Source organism: Mustelus asterias, chromosome 12 (assembly GCF_964213995.1).
Source record: "Mustelus asterias chromosome 12, sMusAst1.hap1.1, whole genome shotgun sequence".
In the NCBI taxonomy this organism is placed as follows: domain Eukaryota; kingdom Metazoa; phylum Chordata; class Chondrichthyes; order Carcharhiniformes; family Triakidae; genus Mustelus; species Mustelus asterias.
This window is the reverse complement of record NC_135812.1, coordinates 109,978,999-109,996,463: the sequence shown is the minus strand read 5'-3', so window position 1 is coordinate 109,996,463 and position 17,465 is coordinate 109,978,999. Positions and strand designations below refer to the sequence as shown.

The 17,465-nt window shown below is 49.3% G+C and overlaps 1 protein-coding gene across 1 annotated transcript in view; it reads right to left on the bottom strand.

The window, feature by feature from the left end:
- LOC144501850 (ankyrin repeat and fibronectin type-III domain-containing protein 1-like) overlaps positions 1–10,493 on the bottom strand; it is a 157,542-nt gene extending 147,049 nt beyond the window's left edge. The window contains exon 1 of the mRNA XM_078225896.1: positions 10,430–10,493. The gene's annotated coding sequence lies outside the window, so the exon portion shown is untranslated. The remainder of the gene's footprint in view (positions 1–10,429) is intronic.
- Positions 10,494–17,465: the final 6,972 nt, after the last annotated feature.

The window sequence follows — 17,465 nt, the reverse complement described above, 5'->3', positions numbered from 1 at the left end:
GGTGTGGGGTATATCAGAGTGTTACAGTGAGTGGTGTGGGGTGTATCAGAGTGTTACAGTGAGGGGTGTGGGGTATATCAGAGTGTTACAGTGAGGGGTGTGGGGTATATCAGAGTGTTACAGTGAGGGGTGTAGGGTATATCAGAGTGTTACAGTGAGGGGTGTGGGGTATATCAGAGTGTCACAGTGAGGGGTGTGGGGTATATCAGAGTGTCACAGTGAGGGGTGTGGGGTATATCAGAGTGTCACAGTGAGGGGTGTGGGGTATATCAGAGTGTTACAGTGAGGGGTGTGGGCTATATCAGAGTGTTACAGTGAGGGGTGTGGGGTATATCAGAGTGTTACAGTGAGGGGTGTGGGGTATATCAGAGTGTTACAGTGAGGGGTGTGGGGTATTCAGAGTGTTACAGTGAGTGGTGTGGGGTGTATCAGAGTGTTACAGTGAGGGGTGTGGGGTATATCAGAGTGTTACAGTGAGGGGTGTGGGGTATATCAGAGTGTTACAGTGGAGTATTTTCATGCGTTATATTCCTTGATATAGTGTGGGCAGGATTTCCTGCAGTGATGTCCTCGGGCTGAGATGATTAACTCCCACTAACTGTGAATGGTCTACAGAACCATGTCATAACACCATCCTGCTCACAATCAGCTCGTGAAGAGGGAGTCACTTCCCATTCACTCCAAGAAGACAGCAAGCACTTTCTGATTTACAAATATGGTGTGATTGTGTTTTCGAATGGTAACGGAGATCGCTGCTGCAATACTTCACTTCAGGAGGGGATCTGATGTCCTCACTCACACTCACTGAGTGTTCAGAGCTCTCTCTCTCCCTGCTGGCTCTGATAAAACCGCTCCCTTCATTACACCTCCACAGCTCTTTGCTTGCGGGGAGGAATAATGGCATCAGTGTGGTTGAAGCTCCAAATGATGCAGTTCTGGACAGATGGGGCTTTTACTCTACTGTGCAGTCTAACCCAGCTCACTCTGCAGAAATTTGTATGTTGCCCTCAATACAGGAACCTCGAGTGTATTTTGTTTATCACGCATCAATCGTTCCCCAGGAGCACTCTCAGAGAACCTCCTCTCCTATTTACACCTCCCTGTTAGCATTGCCAGCTAACATCTCCTCTTCCCTGTCGAGAGTGGGAATCCGCCCTGCAAGGTTTATCAGCATGCCGAATCTTGACTCCGATATAAATAGGGAGGTGGTTTCCTGTTGCCCATTTCCCCATGGGGATGTGGACAATCAGTCACCCAGGATTGTCCTGCAGTGTCTGATAAAACAGCCCTGGAAAAACAGCACTGTCATTAAACAGAAGATGTGTTGTCAACATTTTTTACAGATCATGTTTACTTAGATCATGGCTGATCTTTTCATGGACTCAGCTCCACTTACCCGCCCGCTCACCATAACCCTTAATTCCTTTACTGTTCAAAAATTTATCTATCCTTGCCTTAAAAACATTCAATGAGGTAGCCTCAACTGCTTCACTGGGCAGGGAATTCCACAGATTCACAACCCTTTGTGTGAAGAAGTTCCTCCTCAACTCAGTCGTAAATCTGCTTCCCCTTATTTTGAGGCTATGCCCCCTAGTTCTAGTTTCACCCGCCAGTGGAAATAACTTCCTTGCTTCTATCTTATCTATTCCCTTCATAATCTTATATGTTTCTATAAGATCTCCCCTCATTCTTCTGAATTCCAATGAGTATAGCCCCAGTCTGTTCAGTCTCTCCTCATAAGCCAACCTTCTCAACTCCGGAATCAACCTAGTGAATCTCCTCTGCACCCCCTCCAGTGCCAGTATATCCTTTCTCAAGTAAGGAGACCAAAACTGTACACAGTACTCCAGGTGTGGCCTCACCAGCACCTTATACAGCTGCAACATAACCTCCCTGTTTTTAAACTCCATCCCTCCAGCAATGAAGGACAAAATTCCATTTGCCTTCTTAATTACCTGCTGCACCTGCAAACCAACTCCTTGAGATTCCTGCACAAGGACACCCAGGTCCCTCTGCACAGCAGCATGCTGCAATTTTTTACCATTTAAATAATAGTCCATTTTGCTGTTATTCCTACCAAAATGGATGACCTCACATTTACCAACATTGTACTCCATCTGCCAGACCCTCGCCCACTCACTTAGACTATCTATATCCCTTTGCAGACTTTCAGCGTCCTCTGCACACTTTGCTCTGCCACCAATCTTAGTGTCATCTGTGGATTTTGGCACACTACACTTGGTCCCCAACTCCAAATCATCTATGTAAATTGTAAACAATTGCGGTCCCGACACTGATCCCTGAGGCACACCACTAGTCACTGATCGCCAACCAGAAAAACACCCATTTACCCCCACACTTTGCTTTCTGTTAGTTAACCAATCCTCTATCCATGCTGATACATTACCCGTAACACTGTGCACCTTTACCTTATGCAGCAGTCTTTGGTGCGGCACCTTGTCAAATGCCTTCTGGAAATCCAGATCCACCACATCCACAGGTTCCCCATTGTCCACTGCGCATGTAATGTTCTCAAAGAATTCCACCAAATTAGTCAAACATGACCTGCCCTTCATGAACCCATGCTGCGTCTTACCAATGGGACAATTTATATCCAGATGTCTCGCTATTTCTTCCTTGATGATAGATTCAAGCAGTTTCCCTACTACAGAAGTTAAGCTAACCGGCCTATAGTTACCCGCCTTTTGTCTGCCTCCTTTTTTAAACAGTGGCGTCACATTTGCTGTTTTCCAGTCTGCGGGAACCACCCCAGAGTCCAGCGATTTTTGGTAAATTACCACTAGTGCATTTGCTATTTCTCCCGCCATCTCTTTTAGTACCCTGGGATGCATTCCATCAGGACCAGGAGACTTGTCTACCTTTAGCCCCATTAACTTGCCCAACACTACCTCTTTCGTGATAATGATAGTTTCTAGGTTCTCACCTGCCCTCGCCTTCCTGTCAGCAATTTTTGGCATGTTATTTGTGTCTTCCACTGTGAAGACCGACACAAAATACCTGTTCAATGCCTCAGCCATTTTCTCATTTCCAGTTATTACATCCCCCTTCTCATCCTCTAAAGGACCAATGTTTACTTTCGCCACTCTTTTTCATTTTATATATTTGTGGTAACTTTTTCTATCTGTTTTTATATTCTGAGCTAGTTTACTCTCATAATCCATCTTACTTTTCTTTATAGCTTTTTTCGTGGCTTTCTGCTGACCTTTAAAGATTTCCCAATCCTGTAGGTTCCCACTAATCTTTGCCACTTGGTATGCATTTTCTTTCAATTTGATACCATCCTTTATTTCCTTAGATATCCATGGCTGATTATCTCTTTTTCTACAGTCCTTCCTTATCACTGGTATATACTTTTGCTGAGCACTGTGAAAGATCGCTTTAAAAGTCCTCCACTGTTCCTCAATTGTCCCACCTTAAAGTTTTTGCTCCCAGTCTACCTTCGCCAACACCTCCCTCATCCCTTTATAGTCTCCTTTGTTTAAGCACAAGACACTGGTATTGGATTTTATCTTCTCACGCTCCACCTGTATTTTAAATTCAACCATACTGTGATCGCTTCTTCCGAGAGGATCCCTAACTGCAAGGTCATTAATTATTCCCGTCTCACTACACAGGACCAGATCTAGGATAGCTTGCTCCCTTGTCAGTTCCATTACATACTGTTCAAGGAAGCTATTGCGGATACATTCTATGAACTCCTCCTCAAGGCTGCCTTGACCGACCTGGTTTGACCAATTGATATGTAGATTAAAATCCCCCATGATAATTGCTGTACCAGTTTTACACGCATCAGTTATTTCTTTGTTTATTTCTCGCCCCACCATGATGTCATTATTTGGTGGCCTATAGACTACGCCTATCAGTGACTTTTTCTCCTTACTATTTCTAATTTCCACCCAAATGGATTCTCAATCGTTTTTTCCATAGAATCTATATCATCTCTCACTACTGTCCTGATGTCATCCTTAAATATCAGAGCTACACCACCTCCCCTACCTTCCTGTCGGTCCCTCCGAACAGTCTGATACCCCTGGATATTTAACTCCCAGTCGTGACCATCCTGCAACCATGTCTCTGTAATGGCCACCAAATCATACTCATTCACAATGATTTGTGCCGTCAACTCATTTACCTTGTTTTGAATGCTGCGAACATTCAGATAAAGTTTTTGTACCTTCTTTTTGAATTCTAACACTTCATTCATAACATCTCCTGAGTTCTCCTTCCTTTTAACTTTTTTCCTGATTTTTGATGTAGTTGGAACCTTCTCCCCACATTTTGTCCTTGCTCCCTCCTTCTCGGACTCCTTACATAGGTTCTTATCCCCCTGGCACATTAGCTTAAACCCTCCCCAACCGCTCTAGCAAACACTCCCCCGAGGATATCAGTCCCAGTCCTGCCCAGCTGTAACCCATCCAATTTGTACAGGCCCCACCTCCCCCAGAACCGGTCCCAATGCCCCAGGAATCTGAAACCCTCCCCCTGACACCATCTCTTCAGCCACGTATTTATCTGATATATTCTCTCATTTCTACTCCGACTAGCACGTGGCACCGGTAGTAATCCTGAGATCACTACCTTTGAGGTCCGATTTCTTCACTTTCTTCCTAGCTCCCTGTGTTCTGCTTTACAGAAGAGAGGAAAGAATGATCCAATCGGTGAAAAAGAGCTGGTTGTCATGGGAAGATGGTTTCCATGAGGATGCAGAATGTGGGGTTCCTGTGCATGGCCAATAGGAGGAGGGCTCCATGAAAATGGACATGTCAGGTGACCAATGGGCAAGGTGATTGGAGGTGAAGTGATGAAACCGCCAATAATTTGTCCAATCAGATTTGGGGAGTGGAGTGAAAGGGCCAATCCGGGGAGCCGATGGCCTCGTGGTATTATCGCTGGACTATTAATCCAGAAACTCAGCGAATGTTCGGGGGACCCGGGTTCGAATCCCGCCACAGCAGATGGTGGAATTTGAATTCAATAAAAGAAAAATATCTGGAATTAAGAATTTACTGATAACCGTGAAACTATTGTTTATTGTTTGAAAAACCCATCTGGTTCACGAATGTCGTTTAGGGAAGGAAATACACATCCTTACCCGGTCTGGCCTACATGTGACTCCAGAGCCACAGCAATGTGGTTGACTCTCAACTGCCTTCAGGCAACTAGGGATGGGCAATAAATGCTGGCCAGCCAGCGACGCCCATGTCCCACTGATGAATAAATAAATAAAAAATCCTCAATCTGCAATAGGCTGGTTATAGGAGAGGCTCCCAGTGTGACACTCCCACACAATGACAAATCATTTTGTCTTCAATTACTTCCTCCTACCAGGTAAAGAAGTCTTCAATTGAGGGATTACAGGGGATCCTGGCTGAGATCCTGCTGGGATTTAGGCCCCAAAGCCCCACCTTCTAATGTGCCATGGTTCAGTAAGTAACACTCCCACCCTGAGTGTGAAGTTCCGAGGCTCAAACCCCACTTCAGAGACTGCAACACATTATCCAGGCTGATACTCCTGACGCAATACTGCAGGAGTGCCGCACTGTCAGAGGGTCAGTACTGAGGGAGTGCGCACTATCAGAGGGTCAGTGCTGAGGGAGTGCCGCACTGTCAGAGGGTCAGTGCTGAGGGAGTGCTGCACTGTCAGAGGGTCAGTACTGAGGGAGTGCGCACTATCAGAGGGTCAGTACTGAGGGAGTGCGCACTATCAGAAGGTCAGTACTGAGGGAGTGCCACACTGTCAGAGGGTCAGTACTGAGGGAGTGCCACATTGTCAGAAGGTCAGTACTGAGGGAGTGCTGCACTGTCAGAGGGTCAGTACTGAGGGAGTGCCACATTGTCAGAAGGTCAGTACTGAGGGAGTGCCGCACTGTCAGAGGGTCAGTACTGAGGGAGTGCCACATTGTCAGAAGGTCAGTGCTGAGGGAGTGCCGCACTGTCAGAGGGTCAGTACTGAGGGAGTGCCACATTGTCAGAAGGTCAGTACTGAGGGAGTGCTGCACTGTCAGAGGGTCAGTGCTGAGGGAGTGCCGCACTGTCAGAGGGTCAGTACTGAGCGAGTGCCGCACTGTCAGAGGGTCAGTGCTGAGCGAGTGCCGCACTGTCAGAGGGTCAGTGCTGAGGGAGTGCCGCACTGTCAGAAGGTCAGTACTGAGGGAGTGCCGCACTGTCAGAGGGTCAGTGCCGAGGGAGTGCCGTACTGTCAGAGGATCAGTACTGAGGGGGTGCTGCACTGTCAGGGGATCAGTACTGAGGGAGTGCTGCACTGTCAGAGGATCAGTACTGAGGGGGTGCTGCACTGTCAGTGGATCAGTACTGAGGGAGTGCCGCACTGTCAGAGGATCAGTACTGAGGGGGTGCTGCACTGTCAGAGGGTCAGTACTGAGGGAGTGCCGCACTGTCAGAGGGTCAGTACTGAGGGAGTGCCGCACTGTCAGAGGGTCAGTACTGAGGGAGTGCCGCACTGTCAGGGGATCAGTACTGAGGGAGTGCTGCACTGTCAGAGGGTCAGTACTGAGGGAGTGCTGCACTGTCAGAGGGTCAGTACTGAGGGAATCCCGCACTGTCAGAGGGTCAGTACTGAGGGAGTGCCGCACTGTCAGAGGGTCAGTGCTAAGGGAGTGCTGCACTGTCTGAGGGTCAGTACCGAGGGAGCGCCGCACTGTCAGAGGGTCAGTGCTGAGGGAGTGCTGCACTGTCTGAGGGTCAGTACTGAGGGAGCGCCGCACTGTCAGAGGGTCAGTGCTGAGGGAGTGCCGCACTGTCAGAAGGTCAGTACTGAGGGAGTGCCGCACTGTCAGAGGGTCAGTGCCGAGGGAATGCCGCACTGTCAGAGGGTCAGTACTGAGGGAGTGCCGCACTGTCAGAGGGTCAGTACTGAGGGAGTGCCGCACTGTCAGGGGATCAGTACTGAGGGAGTGCTGCACTGTCAGAGGGTCAGTACTGAGGGAGTGCTGCACTGTCAGAGGGTCAGTACTGAGGGAATCCCGCACTGTCAGAGGGTCAGTACTGAGGGAGTGCCGCACTGTCAGAGGGTCAGTGCTAAGGGAGTGCTGCACTGTCTGAGGGTCAGTACCGAGGGAGCGCCGCACTGTCAGAGGGTCAGTGCTGAGGGAGTGCTGCACTGTCTGAGGGTCAGTACTGAGGGAGCGCCGCACTATCAGAGGGTCAGTGCTGAGGGAGTGCTGCACTGTCTGAGGGTCAGTACTGAGGGAGCGCTGCACTGTCAGAGGGTCAGTACTGAGAGAGTGCCGCACTGTCAGAGGGTCAGTGCTGAGGGAGTGCTGCACTGTCTGAGGGTCAGTACTGAGGGAGCGCCGCACTGTCAGAGGGTCAGTACTGAGGGAACGCCGCACTGTCAGAGGGTCAGTACTGAGGGAGCGCCGCACTGTCAGAGGGTCAGTGCTGAGGGAGCGCCGCACTGTCAGAGGGTCAGTACTGAGGGAGTGCCGCACTGTCAGAGGGTCAGTGCTGAGGGAGTGCCGCACTGTCAGAGGGTCAGTACTGAGGGAGCGCCGCACTGTCAGAGGGTCAGTACTGAGGGAGTGCCGCACTGTCAGAGGGTCAGTGCTGAGGGAGTGCCGCACTGTCAGAGGGTCAGTACTGAGGGAGCGCCGCACTGTCAGAGGGTCAGTACTGAGGGAGCGCCGCACTGTCAGAGGGTCAGTACTGAGGGAGTGCCGCACTGTCAGAGGGTCAGTATTGAGGGAGTGCCGCACTGTCAGAGGGTCAGTACTGAGGGAGCGCCGCACTGTCAGAGGGTCAGTGCTGAGGGAGTGCCGCACTGTCAGAGGGTCAGTGCTGAGGGAGCGCCGCACTGTCAGAGGGTCAGTACTGAGGGAGTGCCGCACTGTCAGAGGGTCAGTGCTGAGGGAGTGCCGCACTGTCAGAGGGTCAGTACTGAGGGAGCGCCGCACTGTCAGAGGGTCAGTACTGAGGGAGCGCCGCACTGTCAGAGGGTCAGTACTGAGGGAGTGCCGCACTGTCAGAGGGTCAGTATTGAGGGAGTGCCGCACTGTCAGAGGGTCAGTACTGAGGGAGCGCCGCACTGTCAGAGGTTCAGTGCTGAGGGAGTGCCGCACTGTCAGAGGGTCAGTACTGAGGGAGCGCCGCACTGTCAGAGGGTCAGTACTGAGGGAGCGCCGCACTGTCAGAGGGTCAGTACTGAGGGAGTGCCGCACTGTCAGAGGGACTATCTTCTTGATGAAACATTAAATCGAGGTCCTTCTACTGTCCCTGGAAGATGTGTGATTTCCCACAGCCATTATTTCGAAAGCATGAGAGCTCCCCCCTGGAGCAATATTTAACCCCATCAGCCATCACTTTGAAAAGATTCTCTGTTTTTAATCACATTTTAACCAAAAGAGATGGGGGAGATACTAAATGGTTTTTTTTTTGCATCCGTATTTACTGAAGAAACGGGCATGGAGTCTATGGAAATAGGGCAAACAGGTAGGGAGGTCATGGAGCCTTTACAGATTAAAGGGGAGGAGGTGCTCGCTGTCTTGAGCAAATCAGAGTGGATAAATCCGAGTTTGTGAAAGGCGCTATGGAAATGCAAATATTTCCATTATAATCTGGTAAATATTCCTAATTTTAGGCAGAAGTCTCTAAGATTATTCAAACTGGATTGAAAGTTTTGAGAATATTTGAAGAAAGGTAAATGGAAATTATTAACATTTCACAAAGAGCAAGATGCTCCTTTTCACAGAAACCCTTTCCTGCACCAACTTGTGTGGAATAATCAGAAGTTTCTGCACCCCCTGATTTCCCCAACTCCCCTCAGCTCACAGAATCCAGAGGAGAATAAGACATAGGAGCAGAATTAGGCCATTCGGCCCGTCGAATCTGCTTTGCCATTCAATCATGGCTGATAAGTTTCTCAACCTCAATCTCCCGCCTTTTCCCGTAACCTTTGAGCTCCTTACCAATCAAGAACTTATCTATCTCTGTCTTAAATATACTCAATGACCCGGCCTCCACAGCCTTCGGTGGCAATGAATTCCACAGATTGACCACCCTCTGGCTGAAGAAATTCGTCCCTTTACTCTGAGGCTGAGCCCTCGGACCCTAGTCTCTCCGACTAATGGAAACATCTTCCCCACATCCACTCTATCCAGGCCTTTCATTATTCTGTGAGTTTCAATCAAGATTCCCTCCCCTCATCCTTCTAAACTCCATCGAGTACAGACCCAGAGTTCCTCATATGTCAAGCCTTTCATTCCTGGGATCTTTCTCGTGAAGCTCCTCTGGACCCTCTCGAAGGCCAGCACAACCTTCCTTAGATACGGGGCCCAAAACTGCTCATAATACTCCAAATGTGACCTCACCAGAGCCTTATACAGCCTCAGCAGTACATCCCTGCTTTTGTATTCCAGTCTGACGGTCAGGAATCAACCATTGATTGGCCATCTACCTGGCATTTCTGTGGCACACACGGTTCAGTACCATGTTCAGAAAATGTGTCTGTCCCTCCATCGCCCAGACAGTGCATCTGTCCCTCCATCGCCCAGACAGTGCATCTGTCCCTCCATCGCCCAGACAGTGCATCTGTCCCTCCATCGCCCAGACAGTTTGCCTCCTCCCCAGCCCTGTTTCATATCCAACAGCGGAGAGAGAGAGAGAGAAGAGATTGGAGAGAGAGAGAGAGAGGAGAGATTGGAGAGAGAGAGAGAGAGGAGAGATTGGAGAGAGAGAGAGAGTGAGGAGAGATTGGAAAGAGAGAGAGGGAGAGATAGAGAAGAGCTTGTAGAGAGAGAGAGGTAGTGAGGAGAGATTGGAGAGAGAGAGAGATAGTGAGCAGAGATTGGAGAGAGAGGGAGAGTGAGGAGAGATTGGAGAGAGAGGGAGAGAGAGAGAGTGAGGAGAGATTGGAAAGGAGAGAGAGAGAGAGTGAGGAAAGATTGGAGAGAGAGAAAGTGAGGAGAGATTGGAGAGAGACAGAGTGAGGAGAGGTTGGACAGAGAGAGAGAGAGAGTGTGGAGAAATTGGAGCAAGACAGAGAGAGGGAATGAGAGTGAGGAGAGATTGGAGAGAGGGAGAGAGTGAGGAGACATTGGAGAGAGAGAGAGTGAGGAGAGATTGGAAAGAGACAGGGTGAGGAGAGATTGGGGAGAGACAGAGAGAGAGTGAGGAGAGATTGGAGAGGGACAGAAAGAGAGTGAGAAGAGATTGGAGAGGAGAGAGAGCGAGAGAGTGAGGAGAGATTGGAGAGAGAGAGAAAGTGAGGAGAGATAGGAGACAGTGAGAGTGAGTGAGGAGAGAGTGAGGAAAGAGAGGCAGTGGGGAAAGATTGGACAGAGAGTGAGGAGCGAGTGAATTAAATAAACAGAAACTAATTTCCACAACATTTCTTTTGAGAATGAGAATAATTTCTGACAGTTTGATGACATTTTCCACAGAATATACCCACATGTTTGTGCCGTATCCTGTTCCTGCCTGTCCTGATCCGGCTGAACAGTGTCCGATGCTCCTTCTTCACCACTTGGAATAAGCTGTCATCCAGCGAGGTGCTTTTCCTCAGGGTGGGTTTGTGTGAGAGTCCCCAGGGATCTGAATCACCCATCCAGCAATGCTGCCCTACTGCCACACGAGTGTTTGCTATCTTGTCATTAACTGCTGCCTGGGAAGCTGTGGGAGTAACAATACACTGATAACTAGCATCGCAATCCCCTGGAGACAGCCAGCTACCATCGCACTGCATTACATTGCTGCTCTCTCAGTAACAGAGCGGAACATTCCGCTGTCTGGCATTCCCAACTGGAATCCAGGCAAACCCCTGGCAACTGAGAGTGACACAGTGTGTTGGTTCATTAAGATAGAGAAAGAAATAAAATATAACACCTTATAATTATCAGGAAAAGAGGAGCAGATGTTCTTGAGAATGAGAAACAGGAGCATGGAACTCCAAACTCAGAAAGGCAGCTTCACTTCATGCTGCTCTGAGGTCAAGGATTTTAGCCGTGTTTTACCATCTTTTAAAATCACGAGAGGCCAATTGGGGCTTTGTTTAGGCAAAGGGCACCAGCTCTGACAGTGTGGCACTCCCTCAGTACTGACCCTCTGACAGTGCGGCACTCCCTCAGTACTGACCCTCTGACAGTGTGGCACTCCCTCAGTACTGACCCTCTGACAGTGCGGCACTCCCTCAGTACTGACCCTCTGACAGTGCGGCACTCCCTCAGTACTGACCCTCTGACAGTGCGGCACTCCCTCAGTACTGACCCTCTGACAGTGCGGCACTCCCTCAGTACTGACCCTCTGACAGTGCGGCACTCCCTCAGTACTGACCCTCTGACAGTGCGGCACTCCCTCAGTACTGACCCTCTGACAGTGCAGCACTCTCTCAGCACTGACCCTCTGACAGTGCAGCACTCTCTCAGCACTGACCCTCTGACAGTGCAGCACTCTCTCAGCACTGACCCTCTGACAGTGCGGCACTCTCTCAGCACACCCTCTGACAGTGCGGCACTCTCTCAGCACTGACCCTCTGACAGTGCAGCACTCTCTCAGCACTGACCCTCTGACAGTGCGGCACTCTCTCAGCACACCCTCTGACAGTGCGGCACTCTCTCAGCACTGACCCTCTGACAGTGCAGCACTCTCTCAGCACTGACCCTCTGACAGTGCAGCACTCTCTCAGCACTGACCCTCTGACAGTGCGGCACTCTCTCAGCACTGACCCTCTGACAGTGCAGCACTCTCTCAGCACTGACCCTCTGACAGTGCAGCACTCTCTCAGCACTGACCCTCTGACAGTGCGGCACTCTCTCAGCACTGACCCTCTGACAGTGCAGCACTCTCTCAGCACTGACCCTCTGACAGTGCGGCACTCTCTCAGCACTGACCCTCTGACAGTGCGGCACTCTCTCAACTCAGCTATGTTCGGAGTTAGGATTCTCTGGGTTAATGGGGTGGTGGAGCCGGGTATACTGACAACCGGTCTTGCTTCTAACGTCTGCTATCAAGTGGGAATGAGAGTAACCTGAGTGTGGTGTTTTGGGCGAGTGTATTTTGGAGTGTCTGGGTGTGAGTGTGCTGTGAGTGTGGGAGGGTTGATCCAGGCAGCGAGTGCCGAGTGTTGAATTAAGGACAGAAATGATAAACGATCGGTTAACATTCACTGTGAGGCGAGAGGAGGTGGCTGGTAACTGTGTTCCGTGCGCAGTCAGAGCGGCAATGTGAGGGTTATCTACTCACTCACTCTGTGCGAGTGGTCTGACGGGCAGTGAGGATCAGGGTTCATGAGGAATCCCAGCAAGGTCTGAGAGTGAACAACATCAGGACATGGGAATGGTGACGGAATCTACGATTCTTCCTGCTCACCAACTTCCAGTTTCAAATTCAATTTGTTGAGTGACTGTGAAACTGCAACAGAAGAAAGTTGCTGTGAGTAATCAGCTAATTACTGACAGTGAGGGTGAGTGGATACGGAGACAACATGTCATCCAGCTGCAACCTGAGACTCTCCACATCAAACATTTACACCATCACTATAGGAACAGGACAAAGGCTGAACACACGGCAGCTAACGATCTCTGGGGCTCCCTAACTCACCCACTCTGCCAATTCCAGAATGCAATATAACCCCATACAATGACACAGCCCCTAACCTGGGCTGTACCCACACTGAAGCTCAATCCTTCACCCCAATGATGTGAATCCATGTCATTATCTATCCCAGAGCATTGTGGGTGCACCATCACACAATGCTGAACATAGAACATAGAACAGTACAGCACAGAACAGGCCCTTCGGCCCACGATGTTGTGCCGAGCTTTATCTGAAACCAAGATCAAGCTATCCCACTCCCTATCATCCTGGTGTGCTCCATGTGCCTATCCAATAACCGCTTAAATGTTCCTAAAGTGTCTGACTCCACTATCACTGCAGGCAGTCCATTCCACACCCCAACCACTCTCTGCGTGAAGAACCTACCTCTGATATCCTTCCTGTATCTCCCACCACGAACCCTATAGTTATGCCCCCTTGTAATAGCTCCATCCACCCGAGGAAATAGTCTTTGAACGTTCACTCTATCTATCCCCTTCATCATTTTATAAACCTCTATTAAGTCTCCCCTCAGCCTCCTCCGCTCCAGAGAGAACAGCCCTAGCTCCCTCAACCTTTCCTCATAAGACCTACCCTCCAAACCAGGCAGCATCCTGGTAAATCTCCTCTGCACTCTTTCCAGCGCTTCCACATACTTCTTATAGTGAGGTGACCAGAACTGCACACAATATTCCAAATGTGGTCTCACCAAGGTCCTGTACAGTTGCAGCATAACCCCACGGCTCTTAAACTCCAACCCCCTGTTAATAAAAACTAACACACTATATGCCTTCTTCACGGCTCTATCCACTTGAGTGGCAACCTTTAGAGATCTGTGGATATGGACCCCAAGATCTCTCTGTTCCTCCACAGTCTTCAGAACCCTACCTTTGACCCTGTAATCCACATTTAAATTAGTCCTACCAAAATTAATCACCTCACATTTATCAGGGTTAAACTCCATTTGCCATTTTTCAGCCCAGCTCTGCATCCTATCTATGTCTCTTTGCAGCCTACAACAGCCCTCCACCTCATCCACTACTCCACCAATCTTGGTGTCATCAGAGGATTTAATGATCCACTCTTCAGCCCCCTCCTCCAAGTCATTAATAAAAATCACAAAGAGCAGAGGACCAAGCACTGATCCCTGAAGAAAGGGATAGTCAGCTCTGTGGGAATGAGGATTGGACAGGGAAGGAAAACTCAAGGTGAAGATCAACAATGATCAGAGTGAATGCTGTTTCATGCTCAATGGGCCGAATGGTCGATTCCTGCTTTTGTTGTCATGTTTTTTAATGGAAAAATATAGAGGGAGCTTCACTCTGTATCAAACCCCATGCTGTACCTGTCCTGGGAGTGTTTGATGGGAGACAGTTTAGAGGGAGCTTCACTCTGTATCTAACCCCGTGCTGTACCTGTCCTGGGGGTGTCTGATGGGGAGACAGTGTAGAGGGAGCTTTACTCTGTATCTAGCCCCATGCTGTCCCTGTCCTGGGAGTGTTTGATGGGGACAGTGTAGAGGGAGCTTTACTCTGTATCTAACCCCGTGCTGTACCTGTCCTGGGAGTGTTTGATGGGGGACAGTGTAAAGGGAGCTTTACTCTGTATCTAACCCCGTGCTGTACCTGTCCTGGGAGTGGTGATGGGGACAGTGTAGAGGGAGCTTTACTCTGTACCTAACCCCGTGCTGTACCTGTCCCGGGAGTGTTTGATGGGGGACAGTGTAAAGGGAGCTTTACTCTGTATCAAACCCCGTGTTGTACCTGTCCTGGGAGTGTTTGATGGGGGACAGTGTAGAGGGAGCTTTACTCTGTATCTAACCCCGTGCTGTACCTGTCCTGGGAGTGTTTGATGGGGTAAGAAGTTTAACAACACCAGGTTAAAGTCCAACAGGTTTATTTGGTAGCAAAAGCCACCTAGCGATTTTGATGGGGGACAGTGTAGAGGGAGCTTTACTCTGTATCTAGAAACATAGAAAAACTACAGCACAAACAGGCCCTTCGGCCCCACAAGTTGTGCCGAACATATCCCTACCTTCTAGGCCTACCTATAACCCTCCATCCTATTAAGTCCCATGTACTCATCCAGAAGTCTCTTAAAAGTACCTATTGAGTTTGCCTCCACCACCACTGACGGCAGCTGATTCCACTCGCCCACCACCCTCTGTGTGAAAAACTTCCCCCTAACATTTCCCCTGTACCTACCCCCCAGCACCTTAAACCTGTGTCCTCTCGTAGCAGCCATTTCCACCCTGGGAAAAAGCCTCTGAGAGTCCACCCGATCTATGCCTCTCAACATCTTATATACCTCTATTAGGTCTCCTCTCATCCAACGTCTCTCCAAGGAGAAAAGACCGAGCTCCCTCAGCCTATCCTCATAAGGCATGCCACTCAATCCAGGCAACATCCTTGTAAATCTCCTCTGCACCCTTTCAATCTTTTCCACATCCTTCCTGTAATGAGGCGACCAGAACTGAGCACAGTACTCCAAGTGGGGTCTGACGAGGATTTTATATAGCTGCATTATTATCCCCGGACTCCTAAACTCAATCCCTCGATTGATAAAGGCCAGCACACCATACGCCTTCTTAACCACCTCCTCCACCTGCGGGGCCGATTTTAGAGTCCTATGGACCCGGACCCCAAGGTCTTTCTGATCCTCTACCGTACTAAGAGTCTTTCCCTTTATATTGTACTCCTTCATCCCATTAGACCTGCCAAAATGGACCACTATGCATTTATCTGGGTTGAAGTCCATCTGCCACTTGTCCGCCCAGTCTTGCATCCTATCTATGTCCCTCTGTAACTTCTGACATCCCTCCACACTATCCACAACCCCACCAACCTTCGTGTCGTCGGCAAACTTACCAACCCATCCCTCCACTTCCTCATCCAGGTCATTTATGAAAATGACAAACAGCAAGGGTTCCAGAACAGATCCCTGGGGCACACCACTGGTGACCGACCTCCATTTAGAAAAAGACCCATCTATACACACTCTCTGCCTCCTTTGGGCAAGCCAGTTCTGGCTCCACAGGGCAGCAGCACCTTGGATCCCATGCCCTCTCACTTTTTCTAGAAGCCTTGCATGGGGGACCTTATCGAATGCCTTGCTAAAATCCATATAAACCACATCTACCGCCTTCCCTTCGTCAATGTGTTTGGTCACATTTTCGAAGAACTCCACCAGGCTCGTAAGGCACGATCTGCCTTTGACAAAGCCATGCTGAGTATTCTTGAGCATACTAAACCTCTCTAAATGCTCATAAATCCTGTCCCTCAGGATCTTCTCCATCAGCTTACCAACCACTGAGGTTAGACTCACCGGTCGGTAATTTCCTGGGCTGTCCCTATTCCCCTTCTAGAAAATAGGAACCACATCCGCAATCCTCCAACCCTCCGGCACCTCTCCCGGCTCCATCGACGACACAAAGATCATCGCCAGAGGCTCTGCAATCTCTTCCCTCGCCTCCCACAGTAACCTGGGGTACATCCCATCCGGACCCAGCGACTTATCTATCTTGATGCCATTCAAAGATTCCATCACAACCTCTTTGTTAAAGTCCACATACTCAATCTTTTCAGTCCACCGCAAGCCCACAGTACATCCACCCATGTCCTTCTCCTCTGTGAAAACCGAGGCAAAATACTCATTAAGCACCTCTGCCATTTCTACTGGTTCCGTACAGACTTTCCCGCCTTCACCTTTTATAGGCCCTATTCCTTCACGTCTCATCCTTTTACTCTTCACATATTTATAGAACGCCTTAGGGTTCTCCTTAATCCTATCTGCCAAGGCCTTCTCGTCACCCCTTCTGGCTCTCCTAATTTCCTTCTTTAGTCCCTTCCTACAAGCCGTATACTCATCTAGATCCCTATCTTCGCCAAGCTCTCTGAACCTTTTGTACACTTTCCTTTTCTTCTCGACTAGGTCCCGCACAGCTTTCCTGTACCACTGTTTCTTTAACCTACCAACTCCTCCCTGTCTGCTCGGAACATTGTTCTGTAGATCTCTAGACAGACATTCCTTGAAAAACTGCCACTCTCTTCAGTACATTTCCCCGAGAATACCTCCTTCCAATTTACTCCTCTAATTTGCTGCCTTATGTCTTCATATTTCCCCTTACTCCATATAAACGCTTTCCTAGCTTGCCTGATCCTCTCTTTTTCCAATGCAAGCATAAAGGAGATAGAGTTATGATCGCTATCCCCAAGATGCTCTCCCACTGAGAGATCTGACACCTGTCCAGATTCATTGGTCAGTATCAGATCAAGTACAGCCTCTCCTCTTGTAGCTTATCCACATGCTGTGTCAGGAAACCCTCCTGAACACACCTAACAAACTCCTCCCCATCCAATCCCCTTACCCTAGGGATATTCCAATCTATGTTTGGGAAATTAAAGTCTCCCATCACAACAACTCTGCTATTACTGCATCTCAAGAAGTCTCACAACACCAGGTTAAAGTCCAACAGGTTTATTTGGTAGCAAATGCCATAAGCTTTCGGAGCAATGCTCCTTCGTCAGATGGAGTGGTCTCTGTTCTCAAACAGGGCACAGACACAGAAATCAAATTACAGAATACTGATTAGAATGCAAATCTCTACAGCCAGCCAGGTCTTAAATGCACAGACAATGTGGGTGGAGGGAGCATTCAACACAGGTTAAAGAGATGTGTATTGTCTCCAGACAGTACAGCTTGTGAAATTGTGCAAGTCCAGGAGTCAAGCTGTGGGGGTTACTGATAATGTGACATAAATCCAACATCCCGGTTTAGACCATCCTCATGTGTGCGGAACTTGGCTATCAGTTTCTGCTCAGTGACTCTGCGCTGTCGTGTGTCGTGAAGGCCGCCTTGGAGAATGCTTACCTGAAGATCCAAGGCTGAATGCCCGTGAC